This window comes from Caretta caretta, chromosome 5 (genome assembly GCF_965140235.1).
Source record: "Caretta caretta isolate rCarCar2 chromosome 5, rCarCar1.hap1, whole genome shotgun sequence".
Lineage (NCBI taxonomy): Eukaryota > Metazoa > Chordata > Testudines > Cheloniidae > Caretta > Caretta caretta.
The window spans coordinates 102,793,578-102,805,956 of NC_134210.1; the positions used below are offsets into that span (position 1 = coordinate 102,793,578).

At 43.9% G+C, this 12,379-nt stretch overlaps 1 long non-coding RNA gene across 3 annotated transcripts; it reads right to left on the minus strand.

Annotated features, from left to right (window-relative positions):
- Positions 1-123: 123 nt before the first annotated feature.
- LOC142072202 (uncharacterized) lies at positions 124-12,276 on the minus strand. 3 transcript variants are annotated; one of them, XR_012668601.1, is made up of 4 exons: positions 12,137-12,276; positions 4,389-9,065; positions 3,591-3,801; positions 124-800 (listed from the first exon to the last, which is right to left on the minus strand). It is a non-coding gene; the product is annotated as an uncharacterized LOC142072202 (long non-coding RNA). The 3 variants fall into 3 exon arrangements; XR_012668602.1 differs by lacking the exon at positions 124-800 and having other exon boundaries at positions 3,184-3,801; positions 4,389-5,226; positions 5,837-9,065; XR_012668600.1 differs by lacking the exon at positions 124-800 and having other exon boundaries at positions 3,179-3,801.
- Positions 12,277-12,379: the final 103 nt, after the last annotated feature.

Here is a 12,379-nt window from a genome sequence, read left to right on the forward strand (position 1 = left end):
AAAGCATTACTCATAATGTACAAATTAGATTTATCCACTTGCCTCAAGGTGCTGTATATGCAGTTAAACAAGTAATATTAACAAGTGCCACAAGATACCCTTCTCCACGAAAACTCAGAGAGAGAAAAATATTGCAACATTCTAAGAAATTATATTTATATCTACAGCATATATGCATAGTTCAAAACATCCCAAACCTTATACAAGCTTATTTTATACATCAGAAAAATGAAATTTGGGAGCTATGTGGTTAGTTTAAATAAATAGCTGGGTGATTTTTATTATGTACATGAAAACAGATAAAGGAATTGAATTTTATGAGGTTATTTCATCCTACCCAGACGAATTCCTTTGTAAGCAAAGCATAACAGCACTTCAGTATAACACCCATAAAAAAAGAGTATCAGCACTGATCAATTTTAATGTAATTTAAAAGTTAAAAGAAATGCTATTGAACTTCATTACCCAGGTATGTAAATCTTCCTACTGTTTCTTTCAAATCATCACCTACATCAAACAATAGCTTGATGATTCCTCTGCCAAATTCTTTTAGGGTATGTCTACACTATGAAATTAGGTCGAATTTATAGAAGTCGTTTTTTTAGAAATCGTTTTTATATATTCGATTGTGTGTGTCCCCACAGAAAATGCTCGAAGTGCATTAAGTGCATTAACTTGGCGGAGTGCTTCCACCGTACCAAGGCAAGCATCGACTTCCGGAGTGTTGCACTGTGGGTAGCTATCCCACAGTTCCCGCAGTCTCCACTGCCCATTGGAATTCTGGGTTGAGATCCCAGTGCCTGATGGGGTAAAAAACATTGTCATGGGTGGTTCTGGGTACATGTAATCAGACTCTCCCTCCCTCCCTCCCACTGTGAAAGCAACGGCAGACAATCGTTTTGCGCCTTTTTTCCTGAGTTACCTGTGCAGATGCCATACCACGGCAAGCATGGAGCCCGCTCAGCTCACGGTCACCGTATGTCTCCTGGGTGCTGGCAGACGCGGTACTGCATTGCTACACAGCAGCAGCAACCCATTGCCTTGTGGCAGCAGACGGTGCAATAGGACTGGTAGCCGTCATCGTCGTGTCCGAGGTGCTCCTGGTTGCCTCTGTGAGGTCGATCAGGAGCGCCTGGGCAGACATGGGCACAGGGACTAAATTAGGAGTGACTCGACCAGGTCATTCTCTTTAGTTCTGCAGTCAGTCCTATTGAACCATCTTATGGTGAGCAAGCAGGTGATTCAGATGGCTAGCAGTCCTATTGCACCATCTTCTGCCGAGCAGCCATGACATGTGGATGGCTTGCAGTCCTGCACCGTCTGCTGCCAGCCAAAGATGTAAAAGATAGATGGAGTGGATCAAAACAAGAAATAGACTAGATTTGATTTGTACTCATTTGCTTCCCCGCCCCCCGTCTAGGGGACTCATTCCTCTAGGTCACACTGCAGTCACTCACAGAGAAGGTACAGCGAGGTAAATCTAGCCATGTATCAATCAGAGGCCAGACAAACCTGCTTGTTCGAATAAGAACAATTACTTAGGTGCACCATTTCTTATTGGAATCCTCCATGAAGTCCTGCCTGAAATACTCCTTGATGTAAAGCCACCCCCTTTGTTGATTTTAATTCCCTGTAAGCCAACCCTGTAACCCATGTCGTCAGTCGCCCCTACCTCCAACAGAGCAATGGCAGACTATCGTTCCGCGCTTTTTTTCTGTGCGGACGCCATACCACGGCAAGCATGGAGCCCGCTCAGCTCACTTTGGCAATTAGGAGCACATTAAACACCACACACATTATCCAGCAGTATATGCAGCATCAGAACCTGGCAAAGCGATACCGGACGAGTAGGCAACGTCAGCGCAGTGACGTGAGTGATGAGGACATGGACACAGACTTCTCTGAAAGCATGGGCCCTGCCAATGCAGGCATCATGGTGCTAATGGGGCAGTTTCATGTGGTGGAATGCCGATTCTGGGCTCGGGAAACAAGCACAGACTGGTGGGACCGCATAGTGTTGCAGGTCTGGGATGATTCCCAGTGGCTGCGAAACTTTTGCATGCGTAAGGGCACTTTCATGGAACTTTGTGACTTGCTTTCCCCTGCCCTGAAGTGCATGAATACCAAAATGAGAGCAGCCCTCACAGTTGAGAAGCGAGTGGCAATAGCCCTGTGGAAGCTTGCAATGCCAGACAGCTACCAGTCAGTTGGGAATCAATTTGGAGTGGGCAAATCTACTGTGGGGGCTGCTGTAATGCAAGTAGCCCACGCAATCAAAGATCTGCTGATATCAAGGGTAGTGACCCTGGGAAATGTGCAGGTCATAGTGGATGGCTTTGCTGCAATGGGATTCCCTAACTGCGGTGAGGCCATAGACGGAACCCATATCCCTATCTTGGCACTGGAGCACCAAGCCAGCGAGTACATAAACCGCAAAGGGTACTTTTCAATAGTGCTGCAAGCTCTGGTGGATCACAAGGGACGTTTCACCAACATCAACGTGGGATGGCTGGGAAAGGTACATGATGCTCGCATCTTCAGGAACTCTGGTCTGTTTCAAAAGCTGCAGGAAGGGACTTTATTCCCAGACCAGAAAATAACCATTGGGGATGTTGAAATGCGTATAGTTATCCTTGGGGACCCAGCCTACCCCTTAATGCCATGGCTCATGAAGCCATACACCGGTAGCCTGGACAGTAGTCAGGAGCTGTTCAACTACAAGCTGAGCAAGCGCAGAATGGTGGTAGGATGTGCATTTGGATGTCTAAAAGTGTGCTGGCGCAGTTTACTGACTCGGTTAGACCTCTACGAAACCAATATTCCCACTGTTATTACTGCTTGCTGTGCGCTCCACAATATCTGTGAGAGTAAGGGGGAGATGTTTATGACGGGGTGGGAGGTTGAGGCAAATCACCTGGCTGCTGGTTATGCGCAGCCAGACACCAGGGCGGTTAGAAGAGCACAGGAGGGCATGGTGCGCATCAGAGAAGCTTTGAAAACCAGTTTCATGACCAGACAGGCTACGGTGTGAAAGTTCTGTTTGTTTCTCCTTGATGAAACCCCTCGCCCCTTGGTTCACTCTACTTCCCTGTAAGCTAACCACTCTCCCCTCCTCCCTTCAATCACCGCTTGCAGAGGCAATAAAGTCATTGTTGCTTCACATTCATGCATTCTTTATTCATTCATCACATAAATAGGGGGATGACTACCAAGGTAGCCCAGGAGGGGTGGTGGAGGAGGGAACGACAATGCCACACAGCACTTTAAAAGTTTACAACTTTAAAACTTATTGAATGCCAGCCTTCTGTTTTTTGGGCAATCCTCTGTGGTGGAGTGGCTGGGTGGCCGGAGGCCGCCCCACCACATTCTTGGGCATCTGGGTGAGGAGGCTATGGAACTTGGGGAGGAGGGTGGTTGGTTACACAGCGGCTGTAGCGGCGGTCTGTGCTCCAGCTGCCTTTGCTGCAGCTCAACCATATGCTGGAGCATATTGGTTTGATCCTCCAGCAGCCTCAACATTGAATCCTGCCTCCTCTCATCACGCTGCCACCACATTTGAGCTTCAGCCCTGTCTTCAGCCCACCACTTACTCTCTTCAGCCCGCCACCTCTCCTCCCAGTCATTTTGTGCTTTCCTGCACTCTGACATTGTCTGCCTCCACGCATTCGTCTGTGCTCTGTCAGTGTGGGCGGACAGCATGAGCTCAGAGAACATTTCATCATGAGTGCATTTTTTTCCTCTTTCTAATCTTCACTAGCCTCTGGGAAGGAGAAGATCCTCTGATCATTGAAACACATGCAGCTGGTGGAGAAAAAAAAAGGGACAGTGGTATTTAAAAAGACACATTTTATAGAACAATGGGTACATTCTTTCACGGTAAACCTTGCTGTTAACATTACATACATAGCACATGTGCTTTCGTTACAAGGTCGCATTTTGCCTCCCCCCACCGCGTGGCTAACCCCTCACCACTGCCCCCTCCCCGTGGCTAACAGTGGGGAACATTTCTGTTCAGCCACAGGCAAACAGCCCAGCAGGAACGGGCACCTCTGAGTATCCCCTGAAGAAAAGCACCCTATTTCAACCAGGTGACCATGAATGATATCACTCTCCTGAGGATAACACAGAGAGATAAAGAACGGATGTTGTTTGAACGCCAGCAAACATACACTGCAATGCTTTGTTGTACTATGATTCCCGAGTATGTGCTACTGGCCTGGAGTGGTAAAGTGTCCTATCATGGTGGACGGAATAAGGCTGCTCTCCCCAGAAACCTTTTGCAAAGGCTTTGGGAGTACATCCAGGAAAGCCGCGAATGCAAGGGCAAATTTAATCATTAAACATGCTTGCTTTTAAACCATGTATGCTATTTTAAAAGGTACACTCACCAGAGGTCCCTTCTCAGCCTGCCGGGTCTGGGAGGCAGCCTTGGGTGGGTTCGGGGGGTACTGACTCCAGCTCTAGGTGAGAAACAGTTCCTGGCTGTCGGGAAAACCGGTTTCTCCGCTTGCTTGCTGTGAGCTATCTATAACCTCATCATCATCATCTTCCTCGTCCCCAAAACCTGCTTCCATGTTGCCTCCATCTCCATTGAAGGAGTCAGACAACCCGGCTGGGGTGGTGGTGGCTGAACCCCCTAAAATGGCATGCAGCTCATCATAGAGTAATGGCATGGTTGGGGCTCTGACCTGGAGCAGCCGTTCGCCTCTCTGGTTTTCTGGTAGGCTTGCCTCAGCTCCTTAAGTTTCATGCAGCACTGCTTCAGGTCCCTGTTATGGCCTCTGTCCTTCATGCCCTGGGAGATTTTGACAAATGTTTTGGCATTTCGAAAACTGGAACGGAGTTCTGATAGCACGGATTCCTCTCCCCAAACAGCGATCAGATCCCGTACCTCCCGTTCGGTCCATGCTGGAGCTCTTTTGCGATTCTGGGACTCCATCATGGTCACCTGTGCTGATGAGCTCTGCATGGTCACCTGCAGCTTGCCACACTGGCCAGAGAGGAAACTGAAATTCAAAAGTTCGCGGGTCTTTTCCTGTCTACCTGGCCAGTGCATCTGAGTTGAGAGTGCTGTCCAGAGCCGTCACAATGGAGCACTCTGGGATAGCTCCCGGAGGCCAATACCGTCTAATTGCGTCCACAGTACTCCAAGTTCGACCCGGCAAGGCCGATATACGAGTTAATCCACTTGTCAGGGGTGGAGTAAGGAAATCAATTTTAAGAGCCCTTTAAGTCAAAAAAAAAAAAGGGCTTCATCATGTGGACGGGTGCAGGTTTACATTGATTTAACGCTGCTAAATTCGACCTAAACTCCTAGTGTAGACCAGGACTTAGAGTATACCTTCATTTACTTTCATTGAGCAAAATACTGGAAAAGAATGTGTAGCCCAAGTAAACTGGATGTGACCTTATGAACATGGCAGAAATGTCCTGGGACTCAGAGATTGAAATACCTATCTCAAATATGCAGTAAATGACATGACCAAGCCACATTCACTATTGCAGGGGGAGAGGGACACAGCAAGCACAGTTCACTGTTTCTTCATATGGCAGGTTGGCCCAGTACATCTAGACTGTGCACAATTCCACTGACAACAACCCCATTTGACCACATTCTACCGCTCTCTGGTACCATGCATGGACCCACCAAACACCTCTGTGCTCTAGAACATACAGAACGGGGCACAGTCCACCTGTTTGGGTTCTCTGCTGCTTAGCCCTCCTGCACAGCAGAAACATGATTTTCCACTGCATTTGTGGCCTCACATGGATGCAGCAGGCTATTCAGAATTTTCTGCATCTTAAGTAATGTAACTGTTGCAACTCATCTGCTCACCCATTCATATTAACTGGAACATACCACTCTCTTCACATAAATCTTCAGTGGCTCTCTGTCCATTTCAGCATGAAATATCTCATCTCTCTCCTTGTTACACCAATAAAATAAAAACCAGCAGGATCTTATTAAAGGGAAAAAGGCAAAATACCACATTTATTGTGAATACAGAAAGAATCATAGTAAGCAGTTAGTTATAGCTATAACATTCCATTCAATCTCATATTTATTCACACATTCATTCATACACACACACACAGGTTCTACAAAGTTGTTCTCATAGTTACCAGCCTTAGAGTTGCTCATGCCAAGCCACTGGCCAGGTAGCCTGGACATGAGGAGGGAGCAGGGCCTTGTCAGATGCTCATCTGATGCTCCTGGAAGTTGGTTTGCAGAATCAGACCCCGAAGTTCTCACTTTCTAGAGTCCATTTTTATAGGAATTTCTTCCTACGCCAGTCTATGGGAATTGCTTCATCATGCTGTTGCTGAATCAATCAGCAGATAGCACATTCCTGACGGTTCCATGCTGCTAGATGTTATCTTGTTCTTTGGTTCTCCCATTCTTGAGGCTGTTGGGTGGATTCCAGTCTGCCCTCCGGGGATCCTCTGGTTGTTTCCACTTGACACCTTCTTCGGCTGATGGACACTGGATTCTTAGGCTGGCATCTCCCTGATCATTCAGTTATTATCCACACCAAGCATCCATCCACATACATCCTCTATCTCTATTTTAATCACAATTGTTAACAAAGCAAGATGAATACAACAAAAGGGTGGGGAGTCTCTGGGCGCTGTTTCTGTTGTTACAGAGTATTGCTTTGAGTCTCTCTTTGTGTGAATTGCTTTGAGAACAGATTCTGTCTTAGAATGTACTAACGCAATTAGCAGCTTGCAAGTTTCACACATAGAGGGAGAGAAACAGTACCAAAAACCAAGAGACCTCTTAATTAGTAATAACCTGGAATTTAAACTATGGGGAATCAAACTGTGATTTTAATACAGAACTTCTTTAATGTGATCCAACATCCTGATCTATAAGGAACTTTATGGACTCTTCCTAACTTCTCAGCCACATTTCTCTCTATTCTCCAACATGCTCCCTGTATTCTACTATCACAGTAGCCTAGTCTTTGACCTTTTAACATTTTAAATTAATAATTTTTCAACAACAAAATAAGTCTTACATTCTTGCAGGGGAATAAAACACATTATAATACACACAATTTGGGTATCTGGTCTCAGATTTTCCAAAGTGTGTCCATGCACTTTTGCATAGACCTAATCTGCACACAGACAGCCATGAACTTTTAAAAATTTGAGACATAAAGTCCCTTCTTTTCCACTGGTTCGAGAGGTGTGTGTGGGGGGGGAGGGGCCTCGGGGGGGACGAGAGATGAGAGACAGACACACACAGCATCCACTTGAAATTTACTAAGCTAAAAAAATATGAATTACAAATATTTCAGGTTCTACGCTTTCCCCGGAGTCCCCCTTCCAATTATTGTGGTTTCTTCATATTTTCCTGTTTTTTCAAAAAAAAAAATGTTTGTGTGGTTCTCTCAAGCAGTGACCAGAGAGAGCCAAACAGTGGAAACTACCTAAGTAACTGACTAGACAGATTTCAGAGTGGTAGCCGTGTTAGTCTATATCAGCAAAAAGAATGAGGAGTACTTGTGGCACCTTAGAGACTAACAAATTTATTTAGGCAAATAAATTTGTTAGTCTCCAAGGTGCCACAAGTACTCCTTGTTCTTTTGACTAGACAGAGGAAACCATGACAATCTGATTTATGCACAAAAAAGTGAAATCCCGGCTCCACTGAAGTCAATGACAAAATTCCCATTGAATTCCGTGGGGCCAAAATGTCCTTTTTCAATTCTCTCTGCCTCAGCTTCTCCATCTGTAAAATGAAGATAACATGTGGCCCACAAAGATTTTGTGAGGCTTAATTTACTGTTTGTAAAGTATTTTGAAAACCTTACATGAAAGGTGCTGAATGTGTACTGTGCATGATTAATTATTTGTATATTAAAAGATTCTAGAAAGCAAATTAGGGCAGTATGAGTGTGTGAATCATGCTGCATGCTTCAACAACTATAGAAACCTCCAAACAATCCGAAGGGGGAAGCTTTTAAAGGAAGTCAGATATTTTTCAGAGCAAAAGGTCTAAGGGGCAAATTCATCCCTCAGATACACATATACATTCCACTGACTTCAGTAGTTGTTGCACACATACGTAATTATTCTAAAGGGACAAATTCTGTTCTGACTCATGCGCTGTGAAACTCCACTGGTCAAAGGTATTTCATTGGGTAAGTCCCAATTGGGTAGAATATGGCCCTAAATCTTCAATGGACAGCATCTGAATCTGCCTCTTTCACCTACTCTGTTAATTCAGCCATACACTGATCTATGAAATGATTAATATAAGCTTCAGGTCCAAATAAACATTTGTTGCAACCATGGGGACCCCTCAGTTTTGCAAGTGACAATAAGGCAAAGTGTTATCCCATGCTGTGCAGATTTTCTTCACAGCCACAAAGGCATTTGTTTTCTTTACTAGATTAGCGGCATGCTATGGATATAACCTTGCTTTTTTTCCTTTACACCTTGCTTCACCCAAGGTCCTGGAGGCTTTCAAAATCCTACTTCTTGTGTTAAGCGCAGACTGTGTAATGAGAATTATCCTCATAGCAAGCTGTCAGTGGTACAAGAGAAGCAAAAAACTCACTGATTCTAGAAGAAAGGTCTTAGGGGAAGTCAATCCCAGTGTTGCCGGTACCCCTTTTTTGGAAAAGGATGTTATAGGATCTTTCAAGCCAAAAGAACTCAGGAACACCAACCCTACTAAGATTTTTTGTGCATTACTTGTACTCCAAAAGGTCCTTCTTTACTTCTTTATTTTCTTTTGTAACTTCAGTAAATACGAAATCAAGTCTCTAATGCTGAGACTTTATCCTCCAAAACAGACATTCTAAGAGTAACAGTCTTAAACTTTTGTTCAGGTAAATTGTTAAAAACCTCATTGTCAGGTCTGAGGTGATCTGAAAGCCTCTTCAGCCCTGGGTCCACCAGAAATCCAGATGGCAAAGTTAATGGTAAGGCTACGACCCTGGTGATGCCATTTGTTTTTCCCTGAGTCACTTTCCAAGACAAGGACTGTGGATGATAGGTTCATCTTGCTTCTTGGAACTTCCAACTCTTACAGCTTCTCCAATAGAATTTCACTAAATATTCAAGACAAAAACCCAAAGATCCATCAGTTATAAGGCTGAAAACATACGTAAAACAGAATTTCCCCTGGAGAGTTCACTAATAATAAAAATAAGTAATACATAAATTATAGTACTAATTATTATTTCATATTTTACACTATATACCATTTCAGATTTTAAAGGACTTTGCACACATTAACTAATTAATCATCACAACAGCCATATTAGCAAGGTAAGTATCTTCAGATCCAATTTAAAAAATGAGGAATCTAAAACATAGAGTCAAATTAATACCTGGGTGTAACTACACTCAAGTTGGGACCTATCCAATAAAACAGAAGGCATCCGTGGTAGAACCAGGATTAGAATTCATTTCCCCAGGTGTCTAATCTTGTGAGATCTCAGAAACCACGCAAGATTAACGTCCAGATGCTACAAGAAATAGCAGTTCAGCACTCCACACATTCTGTATTTTTTATGGTTTACATATAACATTAATATTTTAATGCAGAAGACAGATGGCTCAGATCATAACCCCTAGTTCTGCATGCACAGGGGACCCTTTGCTTGTCGATCTCCCCACTTCCACATGAAACGAGGTCAGCAGAGACCAGAGCTGGTGCAAAGGTGCAAGAACTCCATGCAGATGGCCCTGGACTCCCATGGATCTCCAAGGAACCCAATTTTGGGGGCAGGCCACACCACCTTTTTCATAAAGCGCAAACCCCAACAGGATAATGTTCAGGTAATGGAGGGGTCTCCATTAGGATGTCCTCATGAAGATTTTCTCTTTCCAAGACTCCTTCCTGTGGGTATCAGCACAGAAGGGGATGATCTAGACTAATATTATTGTAATTATTTTCTGTGTTTTAGTCTAGGTGAACTACTGTTGTTTTGTTTGTCTGTTTGTGTGCTTAAACTGAAGATACATTTTGGACTCTAAGGCTGTTTAAATTCATACACGTGAGCAGGCCTATTGGCTTCAAAGGGATTACTCACATAAATAAAATTATGCACATTCTTGAGTCTTTGCAGGATCAGGGTCTAACATTGTGTCGCTGCATTGAGTGTATAGTATATAAGATGTGTCTATAAAGAGAATAAAATATTTACATGGTTGTTCAATTTTAATAAAGCAGACCATGCATATAACCCAAGGAAATATTGCATACTTAAAATCTACAAGAAGCAGCAATGTTTTTACTATAGCCACTTAAATTGTCAGTGACTAATCAGCCCTCCTGAAAACCCTAATCCCCGCCTCCCACACATACACCCTTTTTCTTATTTGAAATGGTATGAATTTGCCAATACAGTCTTATGAAAACCCCCGATAAAATGTATATGTATCCAAGAGATTAGACTGTTTTGTAGCATCTGTTGATGCAGCATATGAGCCGTGTTGGGAGCACAGAACCCCAAAAGGCATGAGGTAGTGTAACCCACACACCTTCTGGGTGTGGTGATCTGTCCCATTTAGCGGCACCGAGACCACTTAGAGAGAAAAAGAGAGAGAAAATAAGTCTGCTCTGCAGCCTTAGCTAATAGCCAGCTGGCTTTTAGCTCATGCGGTAGAGGCTCATGCACTAAGCTCCAGAGGTCCTAGGTTCGATCCTGCCTGCCAACCCTGGTCATCGGGGTTACAGTAGCATGGGTGTTGGGTGGTAGAAAATATATGCTCATTCCTCATACAGACATTGGTATTAGAGATGTGATCCCTTGATTCATTCCAGATATATGAAATTAAACATGGTCTCTTATAGCAAGTACCAAGCCCAGTGACTACTGCCCATTTGGGGCCTGGAGGTATATTCACTACATCAGTTGAAAGAACAGGGTCCATTCCAATGTGGTAGTACAATATGTCTTTCATGGGATCATGTAAAATGGCATAACTTGATAAGATCCAAGAAGAGCATCACTCTGAAAACAGCATACAGGGAAATGTTACAATATCCAAGAAGTCTAGAAACTAAGAGATACTGTTCCATCAATGGACTCACAGGCACAGCTCTAAAAACATGTATTTTTTAAATGTAGGCTAAGAAAGATTTAGCATGGCATTTAATGTCAAAAGACTGAAATAGCAACCACCTCTTTCCATTGTTTTTAGGATTCAGCAGCTTGAGAAGCTTTCTGCCTACACCAAGGAATTAATAGCCTGGTATATAATATTAACATAAAATAACAGCTCTACTAAAATATGTGGATGAGAAAACAGAGAAGCACCAACACTTAATTATAAATCCTAAAAGTACCATAAAAAACAAATGTGTTTTATACAGATCTCTTTTCTTTCACAAAAACTTATAATTGAATGTTAGAAAGTCTACAAAAGAAGAATAAAACTACCAAATCTTCCCCTTAAATAAAAGGTTAAGACTTTAATTCTAGGACCTCAACATATAATTTTGTATAATTAGCAATTAACTATAATCCTTGATGAGAGAATGCAGAAGTAGCAATTTTCTTCCTCAATAGTAGGGATGTGTTATTTTAAGTCATATTCTATTATAGAAGGAAAACCACATGTACCTATGCATACATACATGCATGAATAGAAGTCTAAAAGACAGTTATTTTGAGAAAAATCAGTTTGCAAAGTAAATTTCAACATGCACTGTTATTAATAGGCAAACTAGAATGGTGGATGAGAGAACGCAGAAGAAGCAACTTTCCTCTGAAATATGTTATTTTGGGTGGCTTTCTGTTGCAGAGGATAAACTACATGCATGCAACAAAAAATCAAAGGGAATTGTATTTTCAGAAAATGCTCAGTTTCCACTAGAGTCAGTACATGTTTATATGCAAGCTTTTAAATATACCCACTAGAAACCTGGATGAGCGATCTCCACTGATGCTTATTATTAATAATAACATAACAGACATTAACCATCATAACTCTACATCCTTCCCTGTCACAGAGGGCAAGGCACAGGCATATCCAAATAAGCCAAGGGGCGTACATACATTCCCCGTCAATCACTTCCCATCGAGTCCATGTTAAGGTGCAGAAGCACAGGTGCCCCCCACGCTTTCCCCCCGCCCCCCAGGAAGCCCCTTGGCGGGAAGTCACTACTTACTGCGGCAGCCGCTCGCGCACAGGTGATGCCAGCAGCTCGCACCAGCTTCACCTGTGCGGCCATGCCCCTGCCTGGCCCAGCAGCAGCGCCCGGCGGGATGGAGGAGCGCGCACAGCTGCGTTGGGCAGGTTGCGTGGATCAGGAAATTAGGGCAGGCGGCGGGGATTGGAGGCGCTCGAGAGCCAACCAGCGGCCGGCGGGGGCCCCCGTGAGTCACCGGCGGCCGCCGCCGCCGCCGTACAC